Consider the following 14,187-nt stretch of genomic DNA (forward strand, 5'->3'; position numbering starts at 1 on the left):
AGGCCTGCAGAGAGACTGAGACACAACCCCCTATGGTTTGCTCCCATACTCACTGTAGGGAGTGCATGTTGTTGGCAATTTGGGCATGTGTCCACAATCGCTTTGGCCTGTTCTCGAGTGATGTGAAACTGATGAACCAGGCCAGGTGCATTTTGGTGGAAAAGCTGGTGGCTGATTTTTGCCTGTTCAAAAACATTTGGGAGAGTGGCCATCACTGCAGGTGCAGCAAGAGCATCTGCCCTTCTGTTGCCTTCAGCGATAAACCCTGGCAAGTCAGTGTGTGACCTGACATGCATCACATAAAATGGTTGCTCTTGGTGGGTGACTAACTTTACAAGTTTTGAGAACAATTCAAAAAGTGTGATGTTAGACACTTCTTGCAGTATTGCTTGATCTGCCCTGGACACTACTCCTGCCACATATGCAAAATCCGTTATCAGATTGAATGGTTCTGAGAACCTTTCAAAAGCCCTAACAACAGCAGCCAATTCAGCAACTTGAGGTGAACCTTCCACCTCAGCAATGTCCGTCTCCCACTGCTGGGTTTGAGGATCCTTCCAAGTCATAACAGACTTGTGCGACCTCCCGGACGCATATGTAAAGACAGAGCCTTTTTTAAAGGTCTCCTACTCAGAGCACTTCTCAATTTCAGAATAAATTGAACATCTTGTTTGAGCATTTTGTGGGCAGGCCGGTGGACAGAAATTTGTCCTGAGTAGGAATCCAGAGCAAACTGCAACACTTCATTTTCTCGAAACAATTGTTCCAATATTTGCATAGTATTTTGACCCGATTTTAACTCAATGGGAATGTGAATGCACTCAAAGTCACATCCTGCTAACTCTCTGATCCGGGTTCTTGCTTTCCGGATCAGTTCTGCTACCAGCTCCTGAGGCTTTGTCATTCTCTTGGACCTTTTGTGACTGAGGAAAACCCATTCTATGATCAAGAGAGGGTCCCTCTTGTCCTAGCCCTTTTTAGATGTGCCCTTTACCTTAGGAGTTTGTTTTTCCTCCCACTGGAAAATGATTCCATGGAGGTGTGGCAACTTACCTAAGATGATAAATTTGAATGGCAGGTCAGGCCGACATCGGTGGGCCTGTCTTGTGGACATTGCAATCTGAACCTTTTCTAGAGCTTTCTGTGCCTCTGAGGTAATAGACCTAGGAGCACCTGGGTCCTCTCCCCCTTTCAATAAATTGAAAAGAGGGGCAAGGTCTTCGTTAGTCAGACCGAGCCATGGCCTTACCCAATTCAAAGACCCACACAACTTGTGGACATCCGCAAGGGTCTTGATCTTTGGATTGATTTCTAGTTTTTGAGGAACAATGGTCCTATTTCCAATTTCTAGGCCCAAATATTTCCAAGGTGGCATCTTTTGAATTTTCTTTTCCTGGAGCTCGAAACCTGCAACAATCAATGCATGGATTGTTAGGTCAAGCACATGTGTGAGTAAATCATTGGGGGCACACACAAGGATATCATCCATATAATGATAGATGATGGCCTTTTCTGCAGCTGCACGCACTGGGGAAAGCAGGGAAGAGACATACCACTGGCATATTGCTGGCGAGACCTTAAGGCCCTGAGGGAGAACTGTCCAATGGTACCTTTTCATAGGGGCTTCCATGTTGATGGTGGGGACCGAGAATGCAAAACGCGGTGAATCATCAGGGTGTAGGGGAATATGGAAAAAACAATCTTTTAAATCAATAACAGCTAATTTCCAATCTTGGGGAAGCATTGTTGGGGATGGCATACCAGGTTGGGGAGAGCCCATATCTTCAATGACATTATTAATTTGTCGGAGGTCTTGGAGGAGTCGCCATCTCTTTTTGTCAGCTTTCTGAATGACAAACACTGGAGAGTTCCACGGGGACGTGGTCTCCACAATGTGACCCTTTTTCAGTTGCTCTTCCACTAGCTCCTCAAGCGCCTTTATTTTTTGTTTACTGAGCCGCCACTGTTTCACCTGAACTGGTTTGTCTGTTTTCCACTTTAGTTTTTGGGTGAGGCGCTGTTGTTCAATGACCGCTGTACAAAAATCCTGTGGGGAGTCTGGAATATCAATTGTGACACCCCACTGGGCCATTAAATCTCTCCCTAACAAAGGTTCCGAATAATCTAACACAAATGGACGGATATTTGCCAACTGTCCATTTGGTCCCTCTATTTTGATGATGCTTTTGGATTGTCTTGCCAATTGAAGGCCTCCTACACCTTGAACGTGACCAGCCACATTTTGCAAAGGCCAATGTGCAGGCCAGTCTTGTACTGGGATCACTGTGCAGTCTGCACCCGTGTCTACAAGCATCTCAATGCGTTTTGACTCCCCACCCCCACTGACATTACACCATAATTTGGGTTTATCTCTCCCAATAACTTGGACCCAGGCGACTGTGGGCCCTTGTTTTTCGGTGCCTTCAGGCAAAAACGGCACAGGGATAGCTTGTGCAACAATTTGACCTTTGGGAAGAAACAGGGGTGGGTGGAAACAGTGCAGCCCAAGAACGAATTGCTCAGGATCTGATGTTGTCATTCCTGGAGCAATTTCGATCTCATGTGGTGTGTGTTTGGTGTCCCCAATGACGGTGTACTTACAGCGAATACGGTGCCAAGTACCCTTCTGTTCTGGGTTGACGGAGACAAAATGCCAGTCAGTGTCTTTCAGGTGGAGTGATTCTGTCAGCTGCAACCTGTAAGGCTCATTGACAGAAGACATGGTTAACATAGGTTCATTTAAACCATAACAAAGGTTATTTTGTTGCATTTTTAACAGTGGACCAGCAGACGTGGTCTTTGAAGCATCTGCTTCACTTACAGAAATAGTAATATTACCTTGCGTTTGGTTTGTTTTGGTTCTCTTATTCCCTTGGCCTGCTCTTTTTATGTCTGCACGCCTAGCAGGCCGGTGCTCCCCATTCAGTTTTTTTGCTGTTGTTGACCCCCTGGGAGTGTTTGTAATTCCCCTCCTGTGCTATTTCTAAATTCATCAAATTGCCCTTTCAGGGGGCACTGGTTACTCCAATGCCCAAGGTTATGGCAAAGCAGGCATGGCTTTGTGGGGTCAACCCTTGCTGGTCGTCGCTGCTGCCCAGGGTACTGCTGTGCTGAGGGAATGGGCGCAGGGCTGGCAACGGCAACACGCTGAGGTGGTCTTGGCAGCAGCCTTGGTCTGGTGTCTTCAGCAACACTCATCAGAGGCACTTTTCTGTTACAGACTAGAAGCATATCTTTTAGTGTAGGGGGGGTTCTAGAGGAAGGCTCAAAATTGCCGCTCGACACTGTTCATTTGCATTTGTAAATGCCATTTCCTCTAAAACCTCTTCCCTTGCATTCTCTTTTTTAACTTGGATTTCAATGGCTCTGGTCAACCTTTCTACAAATTTCAGAAAAGGCTCAGATTGCAGCTGCTTGATCTTACTGTAGGGCTCAAAAGGCCCCTCAGGTTGGAGGGAAAAAAATGCTTTTTCAGCTGCTTCTTTTACCTTCTCGAGTGCTACTGCAGGAATTACAGTTGCTTGGATTGAGTGTGAAGACCACTGCCCTTCACTGAAGAGATGCTCAATGGTAATTGGCATGCCATTAGCATCTTTTGCTGTGTTTGGATCAGCATGCAAGCCTGGGAGAGCCTCTTTTAACAGTTGTTTCCATGCTAATTCCCATAATTTGAATTCTGTAGAGGTCATGAGGCATGAGAAAAGCTGTTTTAAATCATGCAGGACGACTACAGTCCTACTCAATTCAGCATTTAAAAGACCATTGAAGTATGGACTGTGTGGACCATACTCCTTGTGAAATTTACAGATCTCTTTAATCAATTGTTGTCCAAAAGAGCTCCAATTAGCAGTTTGGGCTACTCCTCCTTGGGCTGCAGGCTGATACGAAACAGGGGCAAATGACAAAGTGGGACCCTGTATTGGGTCTGCAGCTTCCTGCCCTGTATCCCTTGCATTAGAAGCAACGGGATCACAGAAGCAGGTTTGGGGACATGCAGTGGCTGTGCCCCCACAGAGGGAACCCGGGGAGGGGGCGGGGACGCAATGGGAACAGGGGGCGGAGACAGGGGGAAGGCAGGGGGCGGGGATACCGTGGGAACAGGGGGCGGGGGCACTTGGTGACGTCACTTTGGCAGACGCCCCCTGGGAGGAGTAGAGGGGCGGAGCTGAGGGTACAGCAGGTGAGGGAGGGGGAGGGAAGGTGTTATGATAAACAGCAGGAGAGGGGGATGGGAAAGGAATTTTGGGATCCTCAGGGGGATCTTGGGAAGAAGATGACCAGGTCTGGGAGGGTGCCATGTGGCATGCTCCATCTTGGGTACCCCCTAGGCACTGGGGGCCATTTTGGGAATCACTGCTCTCTGAAAAGCTAACACGTGCTCTGGGATTTAGAGCGGGGGAAACAGGGTTTTGGGGAGTTTTCCACGAGACCTGGCCAGGGCCTTGTGGACAAGGGGACTCAGGCATTTTAACCTGCACTGGGAGTCGACTTCCCAGTGCATGAGCAGGATTTGCTCTCTTTAAAATACCAAGTTTTGGGGTAAGAGGTTCAGGGCTGGAAGGGGGGGACACAGGGAGAGCAGAGGTACATGGCTTAACATTTGGCTTTTTCTCCAATTCCCTTTGTTTGAGTAAAGCGGTCCGAATTTGAAAGCTCCAGAACACAAATTTAGCTGAGGATGTATTCCCAGACTGTCCCAAGGTTATCAATTCATGCCCTACTTTATCCCAAAATTGAATATTGTGGACTTCCTCAGGAGAAGTTTGTGGGAAGTGCAGAAAAAGCCACCTTGTAAACTGTTTCAATTTTCCTTTAGAGAACTTTACGTTTGCATTAACTAAAATTCCAGTAATATGATAATACGCTCCTTTTTCTGCTGTGCTTAATTTCGAGCCCATCTTAGATGTAAATGGCACAGAACAAGTCCCGCCGACTGAATACAAAACCAAAATCAGCTACCGATTTCAAAAAAAAAAAAAAAAAACACGGTTAAAAGGCGATAACGATACGATTTTAAAATTGCCGCGGCAGTAGCAGCAGGGAGTCGGGACCCACCCTGGCCGTGTGGAGACAGACAAAGCCTCCCCCGCGGGAGAATGCGGCCCCTCCCGCACCGAGAGAGAGAGCCCCCCACCCCCGCGCCACGTGGCGAGCAGAAACCGGGGCCGCCCCGCGCCGCATGGAGACAGACAAAGCCTCTCCTGCCTGGGAACGCAGCCCCCCTGAACCGAGAGAGAGCACGCGGCGCTGCCGAGCTGGGGGGAGGGGCAGGCAGGGCCGTCCTGCTCCTCCGAGCTGGCGCCAATTCCAAAAGCGGCGAGAACACGCCGCAGAGTTAAAGCTTTACACAGGGAACCACCTTAGCTTCGCAGGGCTGCGCAACCTAAAATGCAAAGAGCAAAAAGGAACTCGTCTCACAGCAAAGATGGATTTTTGAGCTACTACCCCCCGAAGGAGCAGAAATACTCACCGAAATCGAAGCTGTTGCTGGCAAGGTCAGGCAGGCTGGTCTCTTCACTGAATAGGACCCCTTGGGCAGGAAGGGGTTCCCCTATTCTCCCCTGGAAAATTCGCTCACCAGAAAGGAGCTTCACTTTCCAGAGGTGCAATGCGTTCCTCGAGGCTTTTTGTGGGTTCAGTCCCAAGTCTCTCTGGAGAGCTGTGCAGCTACAGCTCTTTCCAGTGGAAGCAAAGCTGCTGTAATGCTTTTCCAAGGTTCTGAGATTCTTTCTGAGGCTGCAGGTCCGAGCTGCCTGACGTTGGGCGCCACTATATTAAATATTAAGCCCTGAATGTTTCCGGGTGTGTCCTGCCTGGCTTCGTCTGGCCTCGCTGCTGGACCAAAGGCTGCAGCTGTGGTGTTTTCACCGCAGAGATACCTTTGGTTGGCTGGGTGCTGCAGCTGGGCACCCAGAACAAATCCAGGCAAAATAGGAACTCAGTTTACCTTTGGTGGAAAAGGTTCAGGCAACGGTGAAGAGAAAAGAAGCGGGTTCTACCGTAGAGCTTAGATCCAGAGTTTTATTGTAGCATGATAGACCTCCAAATGTGGTAACAGCTCCCAGACAGACAGCGGCCGCATGGTCTCGTGTCCTTTTTAAGCCCCGGGGACAGGGGGAGGGGAGGGACAGGTGAGGGCCAACGAGGAGTGAGGAGGGGAGGGGGCAAGGGATGTGGACACTAGGACAAACCAATGAGCCCAGGCCTGGGGGGCATCTGCCAATCACACGGCGCCTTGCTGGAAGGTGAAGATTAATGGACAGGTCCCAGGCAGGAGGGCAAAGGGGGAGGGGGAAAGGTTGGCGTACCTGAGGGGGATGGGATAGGTGAGACAGGAAATGGCGACACACTGCAACAGTTCCCCACGGTTTCAAATCCTTACACTTTGTTGAATAATGTCTCTTCCGAGGACACGTGGTACAGCGTGATTGATCTGAAAGATGCCTTTTGGACCTGTCCTTTAGCTAAGAACAGCAGAGACTATTTTGCGTTTCAATGGGAAGACCCATAAACCAACCGAAAACAGCAATTCAGGTGGACATCTTTGCCTCAGGGGTTTGTGGACTCGCCAAATTTGTTTTGGCAAGCACTCGAGCAAGTGCTGAGTCACTTTGTACCAGTGGAAGGAACAAAATTATTACAGTATGTGGACGATTTACTGATTGCTGGTCCAAGGGAAGAGGATGTAAGAATGAGCACTATAGCGCTCTTGAATTTCTTAGGGGACAAAGGATTGAAAGTGTCTAAGTTGAAACTGCAGTTCACAGAGCCCGAAATCAGGTATTTGGGACATTGGTTAACAAAAGGTAAGAAGAAATTAGACTCCGAGAGGGTGGCAGGGATCATTGCCCTGCCTCCTCCACAGAAAAAGAGAGAAATGAGACAATTATTGGGACTTTTGGGATATTGCCGGCAATGGATTGAAGGGGACAGTGAGAAGGTAAAGTTTTTATATGAAAAGCTAACCACTAACAAATTAAAATGGGCAGAAAATGACGAGGAGAGATTTAAGGAATTAAAAGAAGCACTCGTGGCAGCACCAGTGCTGAGCCTCCCCAACGTGAAACGGCCATTCCAGTTGTTCGTGGATGTCAGCAGTCATACCACCCATGGTGTGTTGACGCAGGACTGGGCAGGGGCCAGGAAACCGGTAGGTTACGTATCTAAGCTTCTGGACCCTGTAAGCAGGGGTTGGCCCACTTGTTTGCAGGCAATTGTAACTGTGGCATTGTTGGTGGAAGAAGCTAAGAAGGTAGCCTTTGGGGCTCCGTTGGTAGTATACGCACCACATAATGTGTGGAGTATACTGCAACAAAAGGCAGACAAATGGCTCACAGACGCTAGGTTGCTAAAGTATGAAGCCATTTCGATTCACTCACCTGACTTGGAGCTACGAACAATGACTGCACAAAATCCAGCCCAATTTTTGTTCGGGGAGGTCTCAGAGAAGTTCATACATAACTGCATGGAAGTGGTGGAGCTGCAGACCAAGATTAGACTGGATTTGGAGGAGGAGGAATTAGAAGAGGGAGAAAAATGGTTTGTGGATGGATCAGTGAGAGTGATAGAAGGAAAAAGGAAATCAGGATATGCAGTCATGGATGGCAGGACAGGAGAAGTGATAGCAGCAGGTCCTCTGAATGCGGGATGGTTGGCTCAAGCATGTGAACTGTACGCAATCTTGAGAGCTTTGAAAAGGCTGAAAGGGAGAAAGGAGACCATTTTTACAGACTCCAAATATGCTTTTGGGGTGGTCCACACATTCAGGAAGATCTGGGAAGAGAGAGGGCTGATCGACACTCGAGGATGGGGACTGGTGCATGGAGAATTAATAAGGCAAATTTTGGTGGCAGTAAGGGATCCAGAGGAAATTTCAATAGTACACGTAAAAGGGAATCAGGCAGGAATGCAGTTTTGAATCCGGGGAAACAACCTGGCAGACAAAGAGGCCAAAAACGCAGCGTTACTGATGGTAAGTACCCCGGAGATCGAAGGAACCGAGGCCCCAGAATATCTTCCACAGCCCTCCCAAAAAGAAATTGAAGGTTACGAGAAAATTGGGGGAAGATTGGAGGAAGGTAAGTGGAAATTACCGGACGGGAGAGAATTAGTGTCAAAGGGTTATACCAGAAGAATCTTAAGGAGGTTGCACCAACAAACTCACTGGGGGGCACAGGCCCTTGCAGAACAGTTCTTCAAATTTTTCGGGTGCAGAGGACTTTAGGAATCGGCCAAGCAGGAGGTACAAGGATGCTTGATCTGACAGAAAATTAACCGGGCTAAGGCACGACAGGCAATGCTGGGAAGCAGACCCATAGCGTACCAACCGTTTGAAAGAATTCAAGTTGATTTCACTGAACTGCCCAAGGTGGGAAGGTACAAATTCTTGTTAGTAATAGTAGATAAACTGACTCATTGGGTGGAAGCCTTTCCGAGCTCAAGGGCAACAGCTCAAACAGTATCCAAGATACTTTTGGAGGAAATTGTACCCTGATATGGGGTAGTGAACTACATAGATTTGGACCAGGGAACTCATTTCACTTCAAAGATTATTAAGCAGTTGGCTGAGCCTCTAGGCATCCGGTGGGAACCCCCCAATCTGTGGCATCCCCAGAGTTTGGGACAGGTAGAAAATGAATCAGACATTGAAAGCGCAATTATCAAAATTAATGTTAGAAACCCGGATGTCCTGGCTGAAGCACCTCCCCCTTGCCTTGCTTAGTATCAGGACTATGCCTCACTCAGAGATGGGGCTCTCACCGTCTGAAATGTTATATGGAATGCCATATGAACATGGAATGCCAGTGGGACACCCCAGGTTGGAGAATAGTCAAATTCAACCTTACTTGATAGTGATAAATAAGAATTTACAGGAACTAATGAAACATGGGATAGTATCCCAGAGTGCTCCTCTGGGGTTTGCTATCCACAAAATATGACCGGGAGACAAAGTGCTTGTGAAACTTTGGAAAGAAGTTCCCCTCTCCCCTCACTGGAAAGGTCCCTTTCTTGTCCTTCTGATAACAGACACGGCCATTCGGACGTCGGAAAAAGGCTGGACACACACATCGTGGGTGAAAAAGGTCAAGCATCAGGAGGAAGCTCCTGAGTGGAGGATCGCCTCTTCCCCTGGAGACCTAAAGATAAAGCTACGCCGTCCAAGTAAATGACTGACGGAGAGCGGATAAGTTGTATACTGCCAAATTGTGTATGTTATCTCTTCATGTACTTCAAGTGCAAGTACTGTCTGGAAGTCTTTGTTATACATTGTAGAAGGGGACAGTGGCTGAAGGGGTTGTGTACCTGGTGTTTGGAGGAAGAACTTGAACTGACTGACCGCATTTTAACTCTCGCCACAAATTTAGGAATAATAGAATTGGATTCTCAAGAGTGGTATCACATATTCAAGAACGGTATAAGAGGGAAACTAGATTCTAAGGCTGAGATCGTAGAGGTCGAGTGCCGAAAATTGATCAGAGTTCCTTGCAGCACAGATGCAGTCAAGGTATCAAGGTGGGGCGCCTTTAAGAGGAGGTATGCGGCTCAGTCCGAGAGTGAGATCCTGGAAGAATACTCTTGCTGCCGAGAAGATGGTCTTCCTCACCGCTGGTGGCACCCCAGGGGGCGCAGGCAAAGGCAGAGGAGTATGCCTATGGGGAATCCTAATGGGCCTGAGTCTAGTCGTGTGCAGAACAGCCAGTTTGCACACTGAGATCCTGTCTCAGACAGGAGGGCAGAATCCTGTTGAAGAGTGCAGACAATGCACTCGGATTGTCCAAGAGGGACAAGAAGGAGAGAGAGTCTCAGCATACCAGGCCCTGGAAGATTGCATCATGGAGCAAGGCAGGTACTGCATCATGAATGGCACTCAATCGAAATTATGCAGATTGGGCGAAGAAACATTATGTTTCAATCAAAAGGCAAGAGTTAAGGGCGGGCTGTCAGAAGGGTTCAATCACAAAATACAAAAGAGGGGTGCGGGAAAGACATCAGTCCCTGTTTGTAACCAATGCAATCGGACTGTGTCGGTCGGGTGAAAAACTGAACTGGTTTTTGTAGCGTATTATCAAGTTAACACATTGTATTATGATAATACCTGACTTGAAATGTGTTTAATGAATGGGAAAATGTACTGCGTTGGAAAGAATTTGAAATATGAAAATAAGCTCTCTCTGAACAGTGAGCCTGTCATCTTGGACCTCCTTGAGGCAAATGATGACAGGGTCTGTCTGCAATATGATAGGGCTTTCTGCTTCTCAAAAAACAAGGAAGGGATAGATCCTGAAAACAAAATGAAGCAGATAGCTCAGGAGTTGAAGAGACAGGAGTCAGAGTTGAGGAAAAGGAGGGTGGAGCAAGAAAGGCTGAAAACTCTGAGTGAGCAATATGAGCAACTTGAGAGACAATATGCTGACTGGGGACTACCTGCCCCAGATCGAAACTTATTCATTGACCTTGTCCAGGAAATTGCCATGGAACTAGGATTGTCAAATTGTTGGATTTGTGGGGGGCTGAAATCTGCTGAGAAGTGGCCTTGGAAAGGTGAGAGTTTAACCCCAGAAGAGCTGTTGAAATGGGATAACACCTGGGTCTCTAGGATGACACAGAGACCTGAGGGTTGGGTGCTGGATCAGAGAGTGATTGGAATGATTTGTATCAGCAGGGAAGGAAAAGAATATACCGAGGTGGTTGGGTATACCCTGTGTATATCCATGTTGGCGGTAAATTCAAGTAGTAGGAGCAAAATCTGGCAACCAGAGCCTCCTATGGGATATTGGAGTCAGAAAAGAGAAGCAAATTGTGAATGGAACAATAAGATTGGACTTTGTTGGGTCAAAGGCTCCGGAGTTAACCCTTACCAATCCTTGGAGGAATTAAGAGAATATTGGAAGGAACCAGGAAGAACAAATATCAGGTGGAAAGTCCCTGACGGAATTTACTGGATCTGTGGGAAGAAAGAGTATAGTGAATTACTCCCAAAGTGCAGAGGGTTGTGCACTTTAGGTATGATACAACCTGTGTTCTTCACTCTCCCCCGATCAAAAAGCGACCTGTTAGGGGCTCCCTTGTATGAGACTCTGAACAGGGAGAAGAGAAGTTTGAAAAAGAAATTCCCTGCCGTAGGAGGCAGTCAGACATGGGGAGAGGAAGAATGGCTGGCTGAGAGGATAATAGAATATTATGGGCCGGCCACATGGACACAAGATGAGAGCTGGGGATATAGGACCCCAAATTACCTACTGAACAGACTAATTAGGCTACAGGCAGTGGTAGAAATAGTCTCAAACCACACCTCAGTAGCCCTTGAGTTGTTAAGCCAGCAGCATTCTCAAGTGCGGGCTTTCGTGTACCAAAACAGATTAGCATTAGACTATTTGTTGGCCAAAGAAGGGGGAGTGTGTGGAAAATTTAATGAGTCCGAGTGCTGCATTGAGATTGAGGATTATGGAGAAACCATCAGAGGTTTAGCAGCAGAGATCAAAAAGGTGGCTCATATCCCAGTCCAAATATGGAATTCCATCTTGCAGGCAACTTGGTGGGACCGACTATTCGATGGGGCCTGGTGGAAAAAGATAATATTCTTTGTGATGTGTTCGGTAACCGGGGTCAAATTCCTACCGTGCCTAATACCTTGCTTTATTAGGCTGATACACTCCATGGTACAGGGCATGCAAATAGCGGCTATGCCAATGGACCCAGAGCTGGCTTCCGAAAATAGCAAGATATCCAAAATCATCAACATGGGGGAAGGTGAACAGGAAAGTAAGGCCACTGAAGTCTTAGCGAAATTTGAAAAAAAAAATCAAAGGTGATGGAAACATTTACAAATTATACCAAGGGGACCCACAAGGAGAACAGGACACAGAAAGAGTCTGAAAAGTCCCCCCTCTTCTTGTAGGAAGCCCCAAGAGGTGAAGGGTAGATTTAGCTAAAATGTAGATAATAGATATAAGGGTTGTAGTGGGAAGCATTAATTAATGTGTTTATGTAGAAGGGGAGAGCTAAAATGTAGATAATAGATATAAGGGTTGTAGTGGGAAGCATTAATTAATGTGTTTATATAGAAGGAGAGGGACTCTAATATATGTTATAAAGTAATTCATGCTTAAGGGAAGAATGTATAAAATAAAAATTGTAAAAAGACTCTAATATCCAATAAGCCTCTGACCATGAGCAACCTGGAGACAGATTACTACATTGGAATTATGAAACTCCTGCTGGCAGCAGGAGAACAATGCCTCGTTTACTAATAAAAGACATGGCTGGCACGGAGATGGGCTTCCTCAGGAGCCATCAGGGAATACCCAAGGGTGATCATCGCTCGGTAGATATCATCAATCAAGATAACCGAAGTCACCAAGGAACATACATCTGAATACACTACTTCCCCGACATGATAAGCACCTGCCACTACTCAGGAAACAGCAATTGTCCAGCCCTGCACAGTGAAAGAAACCTTCATACATATGCAGGGTTACAAAAGAAATTGGGGCATCTCTGCCTCAGGCATAAAAAACTGTATAAAACAGCCCTGCTGGAAACAGCATTCATGAACAGAGGGAGATCCGGTGCTGTTGTGGTGTGTTTTATGCTTGTTCAGTTTTCCCTCCATTGTTCTCTCAGAAAGTCCTGCCCTGTTACCAGTTTGTGTCAATCCCCAAACCCCTCTCCAGTTGTCTTGGTTACCAAATGTATCCTTCTTGTTCCCCACCCCTGGCAGCCTGCCTGTCACTCAACACCCCTGCCTCTTTTTCTAGAGAGTTCGGGCCAGGGTGTCGAGTGATTGGGTTAGGGGCCAGGGTCCCTCCTGCAACTGTGTTTGATGGGTTCTCTGATCATGCCAATCCTTAATGTATCCCTCTCTGATTTGCTATCTTTCACCCCTCCCACCCTCTGTAAAACCGAGGCTTTTCCCTGCCTCGGGGCTCTCAGCTTCTTCCACTGAAAAACTCCACGTTTCCCTACCAATAAAACCGCCCCCCGAAGAAACTGAGGGTCGCCTCTTCATTTCATCCTGCGACTTCGGAGCTCTCTACTGCGGCCACACGTCCGCAAGGCTTGACATCACCTTAGGCACAAGCCCCTGACTCCGGGTTGGGGAAGTGCCTTACTGGCTGGAGGTTGGCTGGACACTTATCTAGCCTGGGCGTTTCACTTTTCACCGGCCACTGCTCCACGGTGCGATAGAGGCCGGATCTAGGTTCACCCAGCGCCAATCCCAGGCTCGACACTGTCTCTTTGACTGTGGTTTTTGAGGACTGTATTTTGGTCGCGAAAATAAAATCTTTCACATTTATTAATTTGGATTTCTGGCTGATCATTTATAACAGGTTAATGGACAGAACTTTGGGAGGGGTTAAAGTGTTAAAAAGGGAAAACCTCCATTATGAGGGGGCTGAGCACATGGCGGGAAAAATCCTTTGCTCCCGGTGCCGTAACCTTTTTCTCTATTCAGTCTTCTGTTGCATTTTTGATAAGGTTTAATAAGCCTTCCTAAACGATGAAAAGTGAGTAGCTATTTCTCACAGTATGCATTCCCCCTGAAAACACATCCGGTGTGTTTTCCTCCCCATATAATTCAGTATTTAATAGTCTTATTAAATCCCAAGAGCCTCCACGGTTTTATAACTCTTATTGCATTTTCATCACCTTTGGATGCTGCTGGCAGGATAATTTTACCCGTATGTTTCCAGATATTAAAGTCAAAAGCAGTGTCTTTAGTTAATTTAAATCCGTAGCATTCCGACCAGTTAATTAATGCCGATAATGCTTTTTCATCAAAATCTATATCCCATGCCATAAAAGAAGCCTTCCATACCTTCAAAATGGGGGTTTCCTGCTTAAAGATGAGATTTTCCATGTCTCCCATGGGGTTTTTCTTCTATTTTCAACTTCTCCAGTTTCCTTTCCACGCTGCCCTTTGGCTGTGATTTTCTGCAACCTGTTGCAAAGCTTAATTCCTGCAGTCTTTGCTGCAGCTTCTGGGCTCTTTCAAGCCTCTTCCTTTTCCAGATTTTCTGGTTTCTCTTCCACACAGCTCTTAAGCTGTGATTTTCTGCAATCTTTGTCACAAGAGTTAGCTCCTGCAGCCTTTGCTGCCTATTTCCGGGGTCTTTCTGGCCTCTTTATTTTTCAGCTTTTCACTCCGTCTCTCTCCGCAATTTCCTTGGGTCCTTGGACTGCTTG

Source organism: Agelaius phoeniceus, chromosome W, assembly GCF_051311805.1.
Source record: "Agelaius phoeniceus isolate bAgePho1 chromosome W, bAgePho1.hap1, whole genome shotgun sequence".
Lineage (NCBI taxonomy): Eukaryota > Metazoa > Chordata > Aves > Passeriformes > Icteridae > Agelaius > Agelaius phoeniceus.